Source organism: Eptesicus fuscus, chromosome 1 (assembly GCF_027574615.1).
Source record: "Eptesicus fuscus isolate TK198812 chromosome 1, DD_ASM_mEF_20220401, whole genome shotgun sequence".
Taxonomy (NCBI): domain Eukaryota; kingdom Metazoa; phylum Chordata; class Mammalia; order Chiroptera; family Vespertilionidae; genus Eptesicus; species Eptesicus fuscus.
The window spans coordinates 3,568,907-3,583,304 of record NC_072473.1 but is presented as its reverse complement, the minus strand read 5'-3'; the positions used below and the strand labels follow the sequence as shown (position 1 = coordinate 3,583,304).

Genomic DNA, 14,398 nt, shown 5'->3' with positions numbered 1-14,398 from the left:
GCCCAAGTGATGTAGCAACTATGGGAATGATTTCTATAGCATGTTGCTCCCACATAGAAGACAGGTACTTCAGGATGGCATCTCAGAATCAGAGTTCATTTGCAAGGAAGAAAGAGAATATTTTAGCCAGCTTGAAAGGGAAGAGCCAAGGAGGCATTTAATGGTATCAGTCCCTCTAGACCCGTAGTCGGCAAACTGCGGCTCGCGAGCCACATGCGGCTCTTTGGCCCCTTGGGTGTGGCTCTTCCATAAAATACCACAGCCTGGGCGAGTCTATGTTGAAGAAGTGGCGTTAGAAGAAGTTGAAGTTTAAAAAATGTGGCTCTCCAAAGAAATTTCAATCGTTGTGCTGTTGATATTTGGCTCTGTTGACTAATGAGTTTGCCGACCACTGGCCTAGACTGTTCATAACACTAACCTGCCTGATGTTCAGGCCAGCACATGGCTGCAAGAGCCAGTGCATGTTCCTGCTAGAGCCTGCTCCCAAGGACAGGATGTATGCACTGTTGGCAGCACATGCATGTAGAGGGGAGCATACCTCCCTTTTAACAACGATGGTGCTGAAAGCTAAGAAGGACGCCCCTGCCCTCCCACAGCCGAAGCCAAAGCAAAGGCTTTGAAGGCGACGCACGCAGTGCAGAAAGGCGTCCACAGCCACAAAGAGAAGATCCGCACGTCACCCACCTTCCGATGGCCAAAGACACTGAGGCTCCGAAGGCCACCTGAATATCCTCAGAAGAGTGCACCCAGGAGGAACAAGCCTGCCCCCTGTGCCATCACCAAGTTACCCCCCCCCATGACCACCGAGTCAGCCATGAAGAAGCTAGAAGAAACAAGACACTGGTGTTCATTGTGGATGTCAAGGCCAACAAGCACCAGATCAAACAGGCTGTGAGGAAGCTCTATGACGTTGATGTGGCCAAGGTCAGCACTCTGATCAGGCCTGATGGAGAGAAGAAGGAATATGTTTGACTGGCTCCCGATTATGATGCTTTGGAAGTTGCCAACAACATTGGGATCATCTAAACTGAGTCCAGCTGCCTGATTCTAAAGATAAAAATTTCACATTGTGAAAAAAAAACGCAACCATATTATACCTGAGCTGTTTCTACTTTTTTTAACCTCCTGCCATAAAGCACAGTCTGCTCATTTTTCTTCATCTTCCTTCCTTGAGTCATCCTTCAACAAAGCTCCATGGGTCCTAGGCTCTTTGGGTTATTTTTATTAATTAATGTGCCTCAATTGCCATATACCGTCTGGCATGTATCAGGCACTTGGGAAAAATTTGTTAAATTTAATGAATTCTGACCCTCCAAATACATCCAGACACCCTTACATAATATTAAGCAACCTAATTAGTTCAGATTGTCATTATGTGTTAAAAAATATTTTAGGTCAATAGGAGCTTTGACTATGGAAAACTGAGGCAATACAATACTTCTAATGGTTAAGTTGAGACATATTTGTATCTATTTTATGATCAGAAACGTCTTTTTTTATCACCTTCTCCAAATGTTGGCTGGATAGGGAAGAGAAAGGAATGAGGCTTAAAGCTGTCCATAGTCTAACATCTAAACTGGAAATCAGATTTATTATTATATGTGAGTGCCCCCCCCCCCCACGTCCCACGTGGTTCAGGGTTCGGGTTCTGGAGGAGGCCACACACAAATGAAAGAGACTAGACAAGAAATTATAAATTTGGGAATTGGGGGCCAGGCGGGAGCCCAGCTCAAGAGGAGCTTTGCTCCAGCCTTGCAATCCCTTTTATTCAGGTTTGGGACCTACCCATACCCTTAGGCAATTCCAGTAATAGCCAACCAACAAGGACTTACATAAAACTAAAAGGTGGAAGTCGCTTCAGCTACCATTGTCTCAACTGAACAGTGGGTGCAGAGATCTGACCTTTCAGAGCTCAAGGTCTCCAGCCTTCCGGGTTCCTTGTCCACACCTCTCTGCTAGTGAAGGCAATGGGCGGCTTCCAACAATTACACACTGCCAACCCTCACACAAGACCCTGTTCCCCATCACCGCTGCCACCAGCACCACGCCACAATATCAAACACAAGCAGAAACAACAACTTCCTCATTTCCTTGCCAGTATAAGAAAGTGTTAAGGAAAAAATTCATCTTCAGTCTTCACCTTGTCCTTAACCTCAGTGTCAGGCTAACTAGGGAATGCCTGGTCTGGTGCCCAAACTTGAAAAATTCTACATCCCTCCCTTCTCATATACCTGCCCCCTCCTTTGCTCCCTGCCAATCATCAGAGAACTCACAAAAATACAAACACGTTTCCTTTATACACGTGCTGGTATTTATTCAAGGAGACCATTTATGTTTTGATCTCATCATAATGCCGATATCTCAACCATTTTTTTGTAAAGAGCCTACACACACTCTAGCATCTTCTTCTGGTAGTGCCTGGCCATCACTTGTGGAAGAAGAACATTCAGGAACTTCTTCTTGTTCATTTGTGGGTTCGCTTACTGGAGGTTTTCTTCCCTTCCGGTAGTGAAATACAATTATCTGCCTGTTTCTGCCCTTCTCCTTGTCTTCACTCAGCTTAAGGACTGAACTGACCAAAGCCATAACCTTCGTTACCTAGTTGGGGGGAAAGTTAAACCCAGAAAGACATTGATTTTGGGGAACAAACTGGGAACTGGGTGGGAAAGGGGCTTGTAATAGAATGACCATGGATTGAATGAGGAAGTGTCTGTGCCAAAAAAGCTCAAGGCCAGCATCTTGGGTGAGGAATTAGTGGGGAAGAGGAAGCATATGAGTAGGGGAGTCTGACCTCATCCTTTTCTTTGTTGTCGAGTTGGAAAAAGGTCTTCCAATTCATTTTAGTACTTGAAGTGTCTTCGTCCATCGTTGTGGTTGGAACCTGATTCGTTATCTAAAGTAGTCTACAGTATTTTCTTAGTTTCTTTTTAGATTAAACAGTACTTTTGACATATACTCTATATAAGAATGTTAAACCAGGGAATCATTTGTGCGTCGGGAATGGATTCATTCAATTTACATATATAATTAATGGGAAAATAATTTGGTTTTCTTTTTTATATTTCTATTGATTTCAAAAGAGAAAGGCAGAGGGAGAGAGGGAGAAACATCAGTGATGTTAGAGGATAATTGATTGGCTGCCTCCTGCATGCTCCCTACTGGGGATTGAGAGCACAACCCAGGCATGTGCCTTTGACCATGATTGAACCCGGGAACCTCAGTCCACAGGCCGATGCTCTATCCACTGGGACAACCTGGCTAAGGCCAATTTTGGTTTTTACAAAATCATTTCTCAAACAGCCTTCTGAGTGCAACTAAGTTCAAGAGGTGAGGTTCTACTGTATTGATGTCTTTGTTTTATTAAGATGGCCTTAGTTTTTACCTAATGTGCTTTTTCTGCCCCTGGATCCCATCCAGGGTGCCGTATTGAAATTTAGTCATTATGTCAAGCCTCTTTGGGATCCTCCTGGCTGTACGTTTTTCTAGACTTCTTGTTTTAGAGAGCCTTAATATTTTGGTTTGTTTTTTACATTAAATCCTCAGAGGTTATTGATGTTATAGTTGAAAGTTGGTAACCTTTTTTCAAGCTCTATTTTCTCAACGCCTCAGCCCCTGGCACACACTTTTCCACTCTGTGTTTCAATGAGTTCAACTCTTTCTATTTTTCATATTCCACCTATAACTGACGTGGGTGCTTGTGTGTCTGTGTGTGTGTAGAACATCTTCTTGATCCATTCATCTATTGATGGGCACTTACATTACTTACCTTGGCTATTGTGAATAATGCAGCACAGTACTTAGTATTTTAGATGTGTTAACTAAAATCCCAAAGACTAAATACCCATATTAAATTTCAATAAATACATGAATTATCACACTTCACTCCAACACCTGGCTCTTCCCAGGTTGCATGTGGGGTGTGTATGCGTGTGTTTCCTGGATACACTTCACGGACTTTCTCCCCTACTCTCCTCAATTATTTAATTATTTTTATCCAGAGAAGGTCAAATCTAGTCAGTACCTTCATGGTTATTGAATGCTCCATGGCAGTGACTAAATTAATCACTTGGATTTGTCACAGGGGTGACTGGAATGTTTCTCTCTAGAACCCTGAGGATCAGGATCATTTTTTTTTTTTTTGTGTTGTGTGTGTGTGTGTGTGTGTGTGTGTGTGTGTGTGTGTGTGGTGTATGAGAGAAAGAGAGAGAAGATAGAGATAGACGGGGGGTGGGGGGGTGGGTGGGAGGGGTGGACATGCCCAGCAACTGCAGAAGCATTTTGCAAGTTCCTAGTGTATCTTCTGCTTTCAGGTGTGTGACATCCGCACCCCTCACAGTAACTACTCTTCCTCCATGAGGGACTACCCCATGGACTTGTATAGTGAACAGGCATTCCAACCAAGCTCAGTGTAGAAAGGGGACCAACAACTGCTTAAGAGGCAACAAATGTTCACAAGGTAAACACAGCGTCAGTCACTCATTACTGTGTAACTGAGACATAGGATTCCATCTGAGACGCACATATACGTCCAGGTTGGGAAACATGACTGAGGACTCCTTTAAGGAGGCCTCCTGACACTCTATGCTAACTTGCTAAACTGACTAATTTGAGAAGCTAGATGCGGTGGAGATGATGTCTACAAAGATAATGAAAGACAACAGGACTGGAGAGGCACCCTACTGAGTACCCAGGTAAAAGTGTGTTATATCTCTAAAGGTGAAGGTTACCTGTAGCGGCAGTCTGTTGAAATAGGTACTGAGTAGAACATGTCAGTCAAATACTTTGCCATGACTGCGAATTATTTAGCAGTTTCTTTGTATAGAATCAGTAATTTTAATAATATTAGATATGGATCCCGATTGGGTGTGACCATGACATGAATGGCCTTAAAATTCACACTGAGGCACCAATCATATTATCAGGTTTAAGAGCAAGTCAAATTTGGCTGTTGAATTCAGAAGCAGTAGGAACAATTACTCCTTCTCTAGCTAGGTCTTCTATAATGGGTGTCTATCTGTGAAGGTGCTGTGTTCATGTACATTGGGTCCTTTTCAACAAGGGTGAAAGGTGTTGTTTGATAAGTAGAGAGGAAGGGCCACAGGGTAACATTTTTTCACGCTGATTATAAGGGCAAAAGATTTATTTTGCTGTTCATTAGTTCAGATCGACATTATGTACTAGAAAATATTTTATTATAATAGGAGCTTTGACTATGGGAAATTGAGGCGATACAATGGTTCTAATGGTTAAGTTCCGACATATTTGTATCTATTTTATGATCAGAAACCCCTTTTTTATCACCTTCTCCAAGTGTTGGCTGGACAGGGAAGGGAAAGGAATGAGGCGTAAAGCTGTCCATAGTCTTAACATCTAAACTGGAAATCAGATTCATTATTACACACTGCCAACCCTCACACAACACCCTGTTCCCCATCAGACCTACCACCGTCACCCCCCACCCCCAATGCCAAACACAAGCAGAAACAACAACTTCCTTACTTCCTTGCCAGTATGATGAAGTGTTAAGGAAAAAATTCATCTTCAGTCTTCACCTTGTCCTTAATCTGTGTCTGGCTAACTATGGAATGGCTGGTCTGGTGCCCAAACTTGTAGACTTCTACATCCCTCCCTTCTCACATACCTGCCCCCTCCTTTGCTCTCCCTCCCCATCATCAGAGAACACACAAAATACAAATACGTTTCAATTATAAACAAGCTGGTATTTATTCAAGGAGACAATTTAGGTTTTGATCTCCTCATAATGCCCAATTCTTAAGCATTGTTTTTGTAGGGAGCCTACACATACTTAAGGTTCTTCTTCTGGTTGTGCCTGGGCATCACTTGTGGAAGAAGAACATCCAGGAACTTCTTCTTGTTCGTTTGTGGGCTCGCTTACTGGAGGTTTTCTTCCCTTCCTGTAGTGAAATACAATTATCCGTCTCTTTCTGCCTTTGTTCTTCGGGTCTTTTCTCTGCTTAAGGACGGAATGGACCAAAGCCATAATCTTCGATACCTAGTTGGGAAACAGTTAAACACAGAAAGGCATTGGTTTAGGGGAAGAAATTGGGAAATGGGTGGGAAAGGGGCTTGTAATAGAATGACCATGGATTGAATGAGGAAGTGTCTGTGCCAAAAAAGCTCAAGACCAGCATCTTGGGTGAGGAATTATTGGGGAGGAGGAAGCATATGAGTAGGGGAGACTGACCTCATCCTTCCCGTGGTCATTGAGTGGGTAAACTGACTTCCAATTCACTGTAGCACTTGAAGTGTCCTCCTCCATCGTTGTGGTTGGAACCTGATTCGTTATCTAAAGTAGTCTAAGATGTCTTCTTCTTAACTTTGGCTTTGTTGTAGCAACAAGCTCTACTCCAAGGCTCCTGGCCTCTATATATACTCTTTAGGACAATGAGGGGCCACACCCTTCAGCTCTGATTGGCCAACAGTCAGTGGTTGCCATGGTGTGGTTTGACATCACAAAGTCTCAGCTTGACCATCCAGGGGCGGGGGGGAGGTGGGAGAGGATGCAGAAGACTCAGATGCTCTGGTTAGAGGAAGGGGAGCTTCCTCAGTACCTCCTAAAAGTGTTCTCAACTGACCTCTCTCTCCCTCGTTTCCTCTATTCAGTTATTGTCCAGCCTATGGCAGGGAGGTGGTGTTTCCTCTAAGCCATTTCCCTGCACCCCCATCCCTTCAGTGGTCCATTCCACTATCCCCTATATATTATCTTTTCCTAGTAATTTATGTGTTGTTTTAATGGATGTTTTATTTTAAAATAGTTTTAGATTTTCAGAAAAATTTTGAAGATAATACAAAATTTCCCTTATTACTAATACTTACATTGCTATGGTGCAACTGTAACATGTAGTGAACCATCAGTGAAACAGTGACAGCCAAACCTCAGTTCTCTAATATCTCCAATATCAAACAGTTTAGTTCTAGACCAAGCTGTTCAAGGAAAAACTATACCAGTTGTGGAATAAAACACCATTTTTTGACCTGACAACCCTTTCATGCTGATACCTCTGCCTGACCCAAAGCATCTCCCATGCAACAAACAAAGGAGAGAATGTTTTTGTTGTTGGCCAAATCTGATTGGCACAATTTTAAAACACAAAGAGGCCATGAAGAGCACCAATGAGGTAAGGGCGTGAACATGCTCACAAAACAGCAACCACAGGCAATTGAAGAGGCAGAGCCATGGTTGTTGACTGGGATAAATGAAGAGTGGTTGGCCAGTGATAGCATGTGGCAGGCAAGGATACGTGAAAAGTCCTAGATGCTACATCCTGTCCTCTTGAAGGCTGCCCCGGACGGAGTGGGGAATGTGACTCATTTAAGGCTAGCACGGGGTGCTTCCATAAATGTAAGAAAACAAGTGTTTCTCTTTACATTAAACAGTACTTTTGACATATACTCTATATAAGAATGTTAATCCAGGGAATCATTTGTGTGTCTGGAATGGATTCATTCAATTTACATATATATTTAATGGAAAAATAATTTGGTTTTCTTTTTTTATATTTCTATTGATTTCAAAAGAGGAAGGCAGAGGGAGAGAGGGAGAAACATCAAAGATGTTTGAGAATAATTGATTGGCTGCCTCCTGCATGCTCCCTACTAGGGATTGAGAGCACAACCCAGGCATGTGCCTGTGACCAGAATAGAACCTGGGAACCTTCAGTCCACTGGGACAACCTGGCTAAGGCTGAGATTGGTTTTTATTTTATTTTTTTTTTAAATATTTTTATTGAGGTATTTTATGTGTACATATCTTACTATTACCCCCCCCACCCCACACCCACACATGCCCTCCCCCCCCAGAGTTTTGCGTCCATTGTTTATGCTTATATGCATGCATACAAGTCCTTCGTTTGATTTCATAACTCCCCCACCTTTCCCAAACTTTCCCCCTGTACTTTGAAAGTCTGTTTGATGCTTTACTGTCTCTGTATCTATCTTTTTGTTCACCACTTTATAATGTTCTTTACTATCCCTAAATGAGTGAGATCATGTGGTATTTTTCTTTCATTGACTGGCTTATTTCACTTAGCATAATGTTCTCCAATTCCATCCAGGTTGCTGCAAATGATGAGAATTCCTTCTTTTTTATGGCAGCATAGTATTCCATTGTGTAGATGTACCACAGTTTTCCGATCCACTCATCTGCTGACGGGCACCTAGGCTGTTTCCAAATCTTAGCTATTGTAAATTGTGCTGCTATGAACATAGTGGTGCATATATCCTTTCTGATTGGTTTTTCTAGTTTCTTCGGATATATTCCCAGGAGTGGGATTACTGGGTCAAATGGGAGTTCCATTTTCAGTTTTTTGAGGAAACTCCATACTGTTCTCCACAGTGGCTGCACCAGTCTGCATTCCCACCAGCAGTGCACGAGGGTTCCTTTTTCTCCGCATCCTCGCCAACACTTGTTGTTTGTTGATGATAGCCATTCTGACAGGTGTGAGATGGTACCTCATTGTTGTTTTGATTTGCATCTCTCGGATAATAAGTGACTTTGAACATGTTTTCATGTGTCTCTTGGCCTTCCTTCTGTCTTCTTTTGAAAATATTCTGTTTAGGTCTGTTGCCCATTTTTTTATTGGATCATTTATCTTCCTCTTATTGAGTTGCATAAGCTGCCTGTAGATGTTGGAGATTAAACCTTTATCAGTGATAGCATTTGCAAATATGTTTTCCCATGCAGTGGGCTTTCTTGTTGTTTTGTTGATGGTTTCTTTTGCTGTAAAAAAGCTTTTTATTTTGATGTAGTCCCATTTGTTAATTTTCTCTTTAGCTTCCATTGCCCTAGGGGCAGTGTCAGTGAAGAAGTTCTTGTGGCATATGTCTGAGATTTTGTTGCCTGTGGATTCCTCTAGTATTTTTATGGTTTCCCGTCTTATGTTTAAGTCCTGTATCCATTTTGAGTTTATTTTTGTGTATGGTGTAAGTTGGTGATCTAGTTTCATTTTTTTGCATGTATCTGTCCAGTTTTCCCAACACCATTTATTGAAGAGACTGTCTTGACTCCATTGTATGTTCATGCCTCCTTTGTCAAATATTAATTGAGCATAGTGGTTTGGGTCGATATCTGGGTTCTCTATTCTGTTCCATTGATCAATATGTCTGTTCTTGTGCCAGTACCAGGCTGTTTTGAGAACAGAGGCTTTGTAATACAGCTTGAAATCTGGTATTGAGATCCCACCTACTTTATTCTTCTTTCTGAGGATTGCTGAGGCTAGTCGGGGTCTTTTTTTATTCCAGATGAATTTTTGGAGAGTTCTTTCTAGGTCTGTGAAATATACTGTTGGTATTTTGATGGGGAGTGCATTGAATCTGTAGATTGCTTTGGGTAGTATGGACATTTTAATGATGTTGATTCTACCAATCCAGGAACATGGTATGTTCTTCCATCTGTTTACGTCTTCCTCTATCTCTTTTTTCAGTGTCCTGTAGTTTTCTGCGTATAGGTCTTTTACCTCCTTAGTTAAGTTTATTCCTAGGTATCTTAATTTTTTTGGTGCGATGGTAAATGGGATTGCTTTTTTAGTCTCTCTTTCTGTAAGTTCATTATTGGTGTATAGAAAAGCCATAGATTTCTTGGCGTTAATTTTGTATCCCGCTACATTGCCAAATTCATTTATTAAGTCTATTAGTTTTTTGATGGAATCTTTTGGGTTTTTTATGTACAATATCATGTCATCTGCAAATAAGGACAGCTTCACTTCTTCTTTTCCAATTTGGATGCCTCTTATTTCTTCTTCTTGCCTAATTGCGATAGCTAATACTTCCAGAACTATGTCAAATAGAAGTGGTGAGAGTGGGCATCCCTGTCTTGTTCCTGTTCTTAGGGGAAATGGTTTTAGTTTTTGCCCATTGAGTATGATGTTTGCTGTGGGTTTATCATAAATAGCTTTTATTATGTTGAGGTATGAGCCTTCTATTCCCACCTTGTTGAGAGTTTTTATCAAGAAAGGGTGTTGGATTTTGTCAAATGCTTTTTCTGCATCTATTGATATGACTATGTGATTTTTATCTCTCAATTTGTTTATGTGATGTATCACGTTTATTGATTTGCGGATATTGTACCATCCTTGCATTCCTGGAATAAATCCTACTTGGTCATGGTGTATGATCTTTCTGATGTACTGCTGGAGCCGATTTGCTAGAATTTTGTTGAGGATTTTGGCATCAATGTTCATGAGGGATATTGGCCTGTAATTCTCTTTCATTGAGTTGTCTTTATCTGGTTTTGGTATTAGGGTGATGCTGGCTTCATAGAAGGAGCCTGGAAGTGTTCCTTCCTCTTGAATTTTTTGGAATAGTCTGAGGAGGATAGGTTTTAGTTCTTCCTTGAAAGTTTGATAAAACTCTCCTGTGAAGCCATCTGGCCCCGGGCTTTTGTTTGCCGGAAGCTTTTTGATGACTGCTTCAATTTCTTCCATAGTTACTGGCATGTTGAGCTGTTTAGAATCTTCCTGATTGAGTTTTGGAAGGTTGTATTTTTCTAGGAATATGTCGATTTCCTCTAGGTTGTCCAGTTTGTTGGAATAGAGTTGTTCGTAGTATTTTGTAACAATCCTTTGTATTTCGTCGGGGTCTGTTGTTATTTCACCTCTTTCATTTCTGATTTTGTTTATTTGGGTCCTCTCTCTTTGCTTCTTGGTGAGCCTGGCTAGAGGTCCATCAATCTTGTTTATCCTTTCAAAGAACCAGCTCTTGGTTTTGTTGATCTTTTGTATTGTTTCTTTGGTCTCTATGTCGTTTATCTCCGCTCTGATCTTTATTATTTCTTTCCTTCTGCTTACACTGGGCTTATCTTGTTGCTCTCTCTCTAACTCTTTGAGTTGTTGGGTTAGGTAATTTATTACCATTGTTTCTTGTTTTTTGAAGTAGGCTTGTAGAGCTATGAACTTCCCTCTCAGGACTGCTTTCATTGTGTCCCATAGATTTTGGATTGTTGTGTTTTCATTGTCGTTTGTTGCCATGATGTTTTTTATTTCTTCCTTGATGTCTTTGGTAACCCAGTCATGGTTTAATAACATGCTGTTTAGTCTCCAAGTGTTTGATTTCTTTGGGTTGTTTTTATTGTAGTTGATTTCCAGTTTTATGCCACTGTGATCTGAGAAGATACTTGATATGATTTCTATCTTCTTGAATTTGGAGAGACTTTGCCTATGTCCTAACATATGGTCTATCTTTGAAAATGACCCATGTGCACTTGAGAAGAATGTATATTCTGTGGCTTTGGGGTGAAATGTTCTGAAGATGTCGATTAATTCCATCTGTTCTAGTGAGTCATTTAGGATTGATGTTTCTTTGCTGATTTTTTGTTTAGAAGATTTGTCCAATGGTGATAGTGGGGTATTGAAGTCTCCTACTATGATTGTATTACTGTCAATCTCTCCTTTGATATCTTCCAGGAGTTTTTTAATGTATCTTGGTGCTCCTGTATTGGGTGCATATATGTTTACCAGAGTTATTTCTTCTTGTTGGATTTCTCCCTTTAGTATTATGAAGTGGCCTTCATTATCTCTTGTTATGTCCTTCACTTTGAGATCTAATTTGTCAGATATAAGTATTGCAACCCCAGCTTTTTTTTCATTTCCATTTGCCTGGAAAACCTTTTTCCATCCCTTTACTCTCAGTCTGTATGCATCCTTTTTTTTGAGGTGGGTTTCCTGTAGACAGCAGATATCTGGGTTTTGTTTTCTTATCCAGTCTGTTACCCTGTGTCTTTTGATTGGGGCATTCAATCCATTTACATTTAAAGTTATTATTGATAGGTACTTATTTGACGCCATTTTTATTCTATACCCCTGTGTACCTTCTTTGCTTCCTATTTCTTTCTTTTTTTTACAGCAGACCCTTTAGCATTTCTTTCATTGCTGGTTTGGTGGTGATAAACTCCCTTAGTCCTTTTTTGTCTCTGAAGCTCCTGATTTCACCTTCAATTTTGATTGATAGCCTTGCTGGGTACAGTATTCTTGGATTTAGACCCTTCCTTTGCATGACTTGGTATATTTCATTCCATTCCCTTCTGGCCTGATGAGTTTCTGTTGAGAAATCAGTTGCTAGTCTGATGGGGGTTCCTTTGTATGTAACTGTCTGTCTCTCTCTGGCCGCTTGTAAGATTCTTACTTTGTCGTTGGTGTTTGCCAACTTAACTATAATGTGCCTTGGCGTCGGTCTTTTGGGGTTCATTTTGCTTGGAACTCTGTGAGCTTCTTGGATTTGTGTGGGTTTTTTCTTCCCTATATCAGGGAAGTTTTCTGTTATTATTTCTTCAAACAGGTTTTCTATTCCTTGCTCAGTTTCCTTTCCTTCTGGCACCCCTATTATCCTGATGTTGTTTTGTTTTGTATTGTCCTGAAGTTCCCTTACGCTCTCCTCAATCTTTCTAATTTTTGTTTCTAGAAGCTGTTGTAATTGGGTATTTTTTTCCATCTTGTCTTCTAGCTCACTTATGCGGTCCTCTGCTTCATCTAGTCTACTCTTGATGCTTTCTATTGAGTTCTTTACAGCAGCGATGTCACTTTTCATTTCTTCTTGGTTCTTCTTCATTTCTTCTTGGTTCTTACTCATATTGTCGAATTTGTCTTCCATCCTTTTCAGCCACTTTATGACCATTTCTCTGAATTCTTTCTCTGATAGGTTGTTTGCCTCTAAATCGTTTACTTCCTTTTCTGGTGATTCCTGCTTCTCTTTCCTGTGGGGGCTGTTTCTTTGTCTCCCCATGGTCTCTCTTCTCCGGATGTCTGGTTATAGATTTCTCTCTCTGGCGTTGATTTAAAGGTATAAAATACAACACAACCAGGCACAACAGACAAGGCACTGAACAGAATTGTATTCACGATATTAATAACCTCCAATAGAGGTAACCACCAGAGAAAGACAAATTAGGGAATAGGAGTGGAAGAGGGAGAGTAAAAAGAAAGAACAACAACGAAGAAAAAAACAACAACAAAGAGTGTGAATCTGAACTTGGGAAAAGAGCAGAAAGAAAGAAAAGAAATAACAGAAAAGAAAAAGAAAAGAAAAAAAAAGTAAGAGAGACAAGAATGATACTAAGAGAGAAAAGGGGAACAAACTATATATATGGGGAGTAAACTCCACTAGAACAACCACTATTCCCAGCAAATTCCAGCAACACGAGCCTGGAGATTAATACAAACTGCAACAGCAGCTAATATCAAGTGAGGCAAGGGAAAACAAAAGTAAAAAACAAACAAAAACAAAGCAAACAAAAGAACCAACCAAACCAACAAAAAGAATAATCTAAACAATCTCATAAAAAAGCATAAAAATTCAATCTAATCAACATTCAAGCAAACAACAACAAAAGGCCCGAGAGAAAAATAATTTTTTAAAGGTAGCGTAGAGAGAGGTTTGTATGGATTTGGAGCAGGGGGTTGGGAATTAGATATATAAGTAGGGTGAAGTTTTAGCAGGGAGTAAACTGAAAAAGTAGGGAAAATCTAAAGCCAGAAAGGGTTAAGATAAACTGGGAGCAAAAGGGGAAAGGTTAGGAGAGTGATGGCATAATGTTAGCTTTGAGATAGGGTAAAGCGATTGTAAGGGAAAGATGCAAATCGAATGTAGGACACTAATCCAAAAATAAAAGAAAGAGAAAATCAAATGACATTAAAAAAAAAAAAAGTAAAATAATAGTAATAATAGTGCTGATTGAAAATAAAAATGTAATAATTAAAAAGGTGAAAATCAAGTGAGGAAAAAGAAAAAAATATTAGTTTCTTAAGTAAAAGATGCAAAAAATGAAAATAAAAAAATATGAGAATAAAAAATTTAAAAAATTGAAAAAAGAATTGAAAATTAAAAAATAGGAAGACTAAAATGTGCAGTAGCGGCTGTCATTCACTTCCTCTATTATTCTGTTTGGTACGCCTTTTTCCCAGTCTGGGCGGTATTTCAGTTCAGCTTCATTCCAGGGCTCCTCAGTGTTGGAAGCCAGTCCTGCTTTTTAAGCCAGCCCTATCTTAATTTCTCGTATTTATTTTTGATTACACCAGAGACAATTAGCGTTTCAGCCCCTGGGTGGCAGTGTTTCTGAATTGACTTCCGGGCCTCTCTAGCTCTTTTTTCTTTTTTTTTTTCCCCTTCTATGGCACTCACTACCGGTTTGTGGAGATGTGCGCCTCAGAGCTGCCTCTCTGATGGTCACACGCAGCTCTGGCCCCAGATTCCGAAAAAACACCTTCCCCCTGCAGTCTTTCAGGGTTTCCGCCTGGGTTTACCTCTGTATTGGGCTTAGCAATCAGAGTCGGAAAGAGCCCAGGTGTGCGGACCGTGGGTCTGTGCCCCAGACTAAGGAGCCTGCACTCCTTTGAAAATTCTTAGTCTGACCCTCCTCGTCAGATTAAAATGAGTTGCTTTCAAGAGG

General features: G+C 40.6%; 1 protein-coding gene and 1 pseudogene across 2 annotated transcripts in view; both read left to right on the top strand.

The window, feature by feature from the left end:
- ARHGAP6 (Rho GTPase activating protein 6) overlaps positions 1-14,398 on the top strand; it is a 529,598-nt gene that overhangs the window by 468,921 nt on the left and 46,279 nt on the right. The window lies entirely within an intron of this gene.
- Positions 555-1,026, top strand: LOC129150121 (60S ribosomal protein L23a-like; annotated as a pseudogene).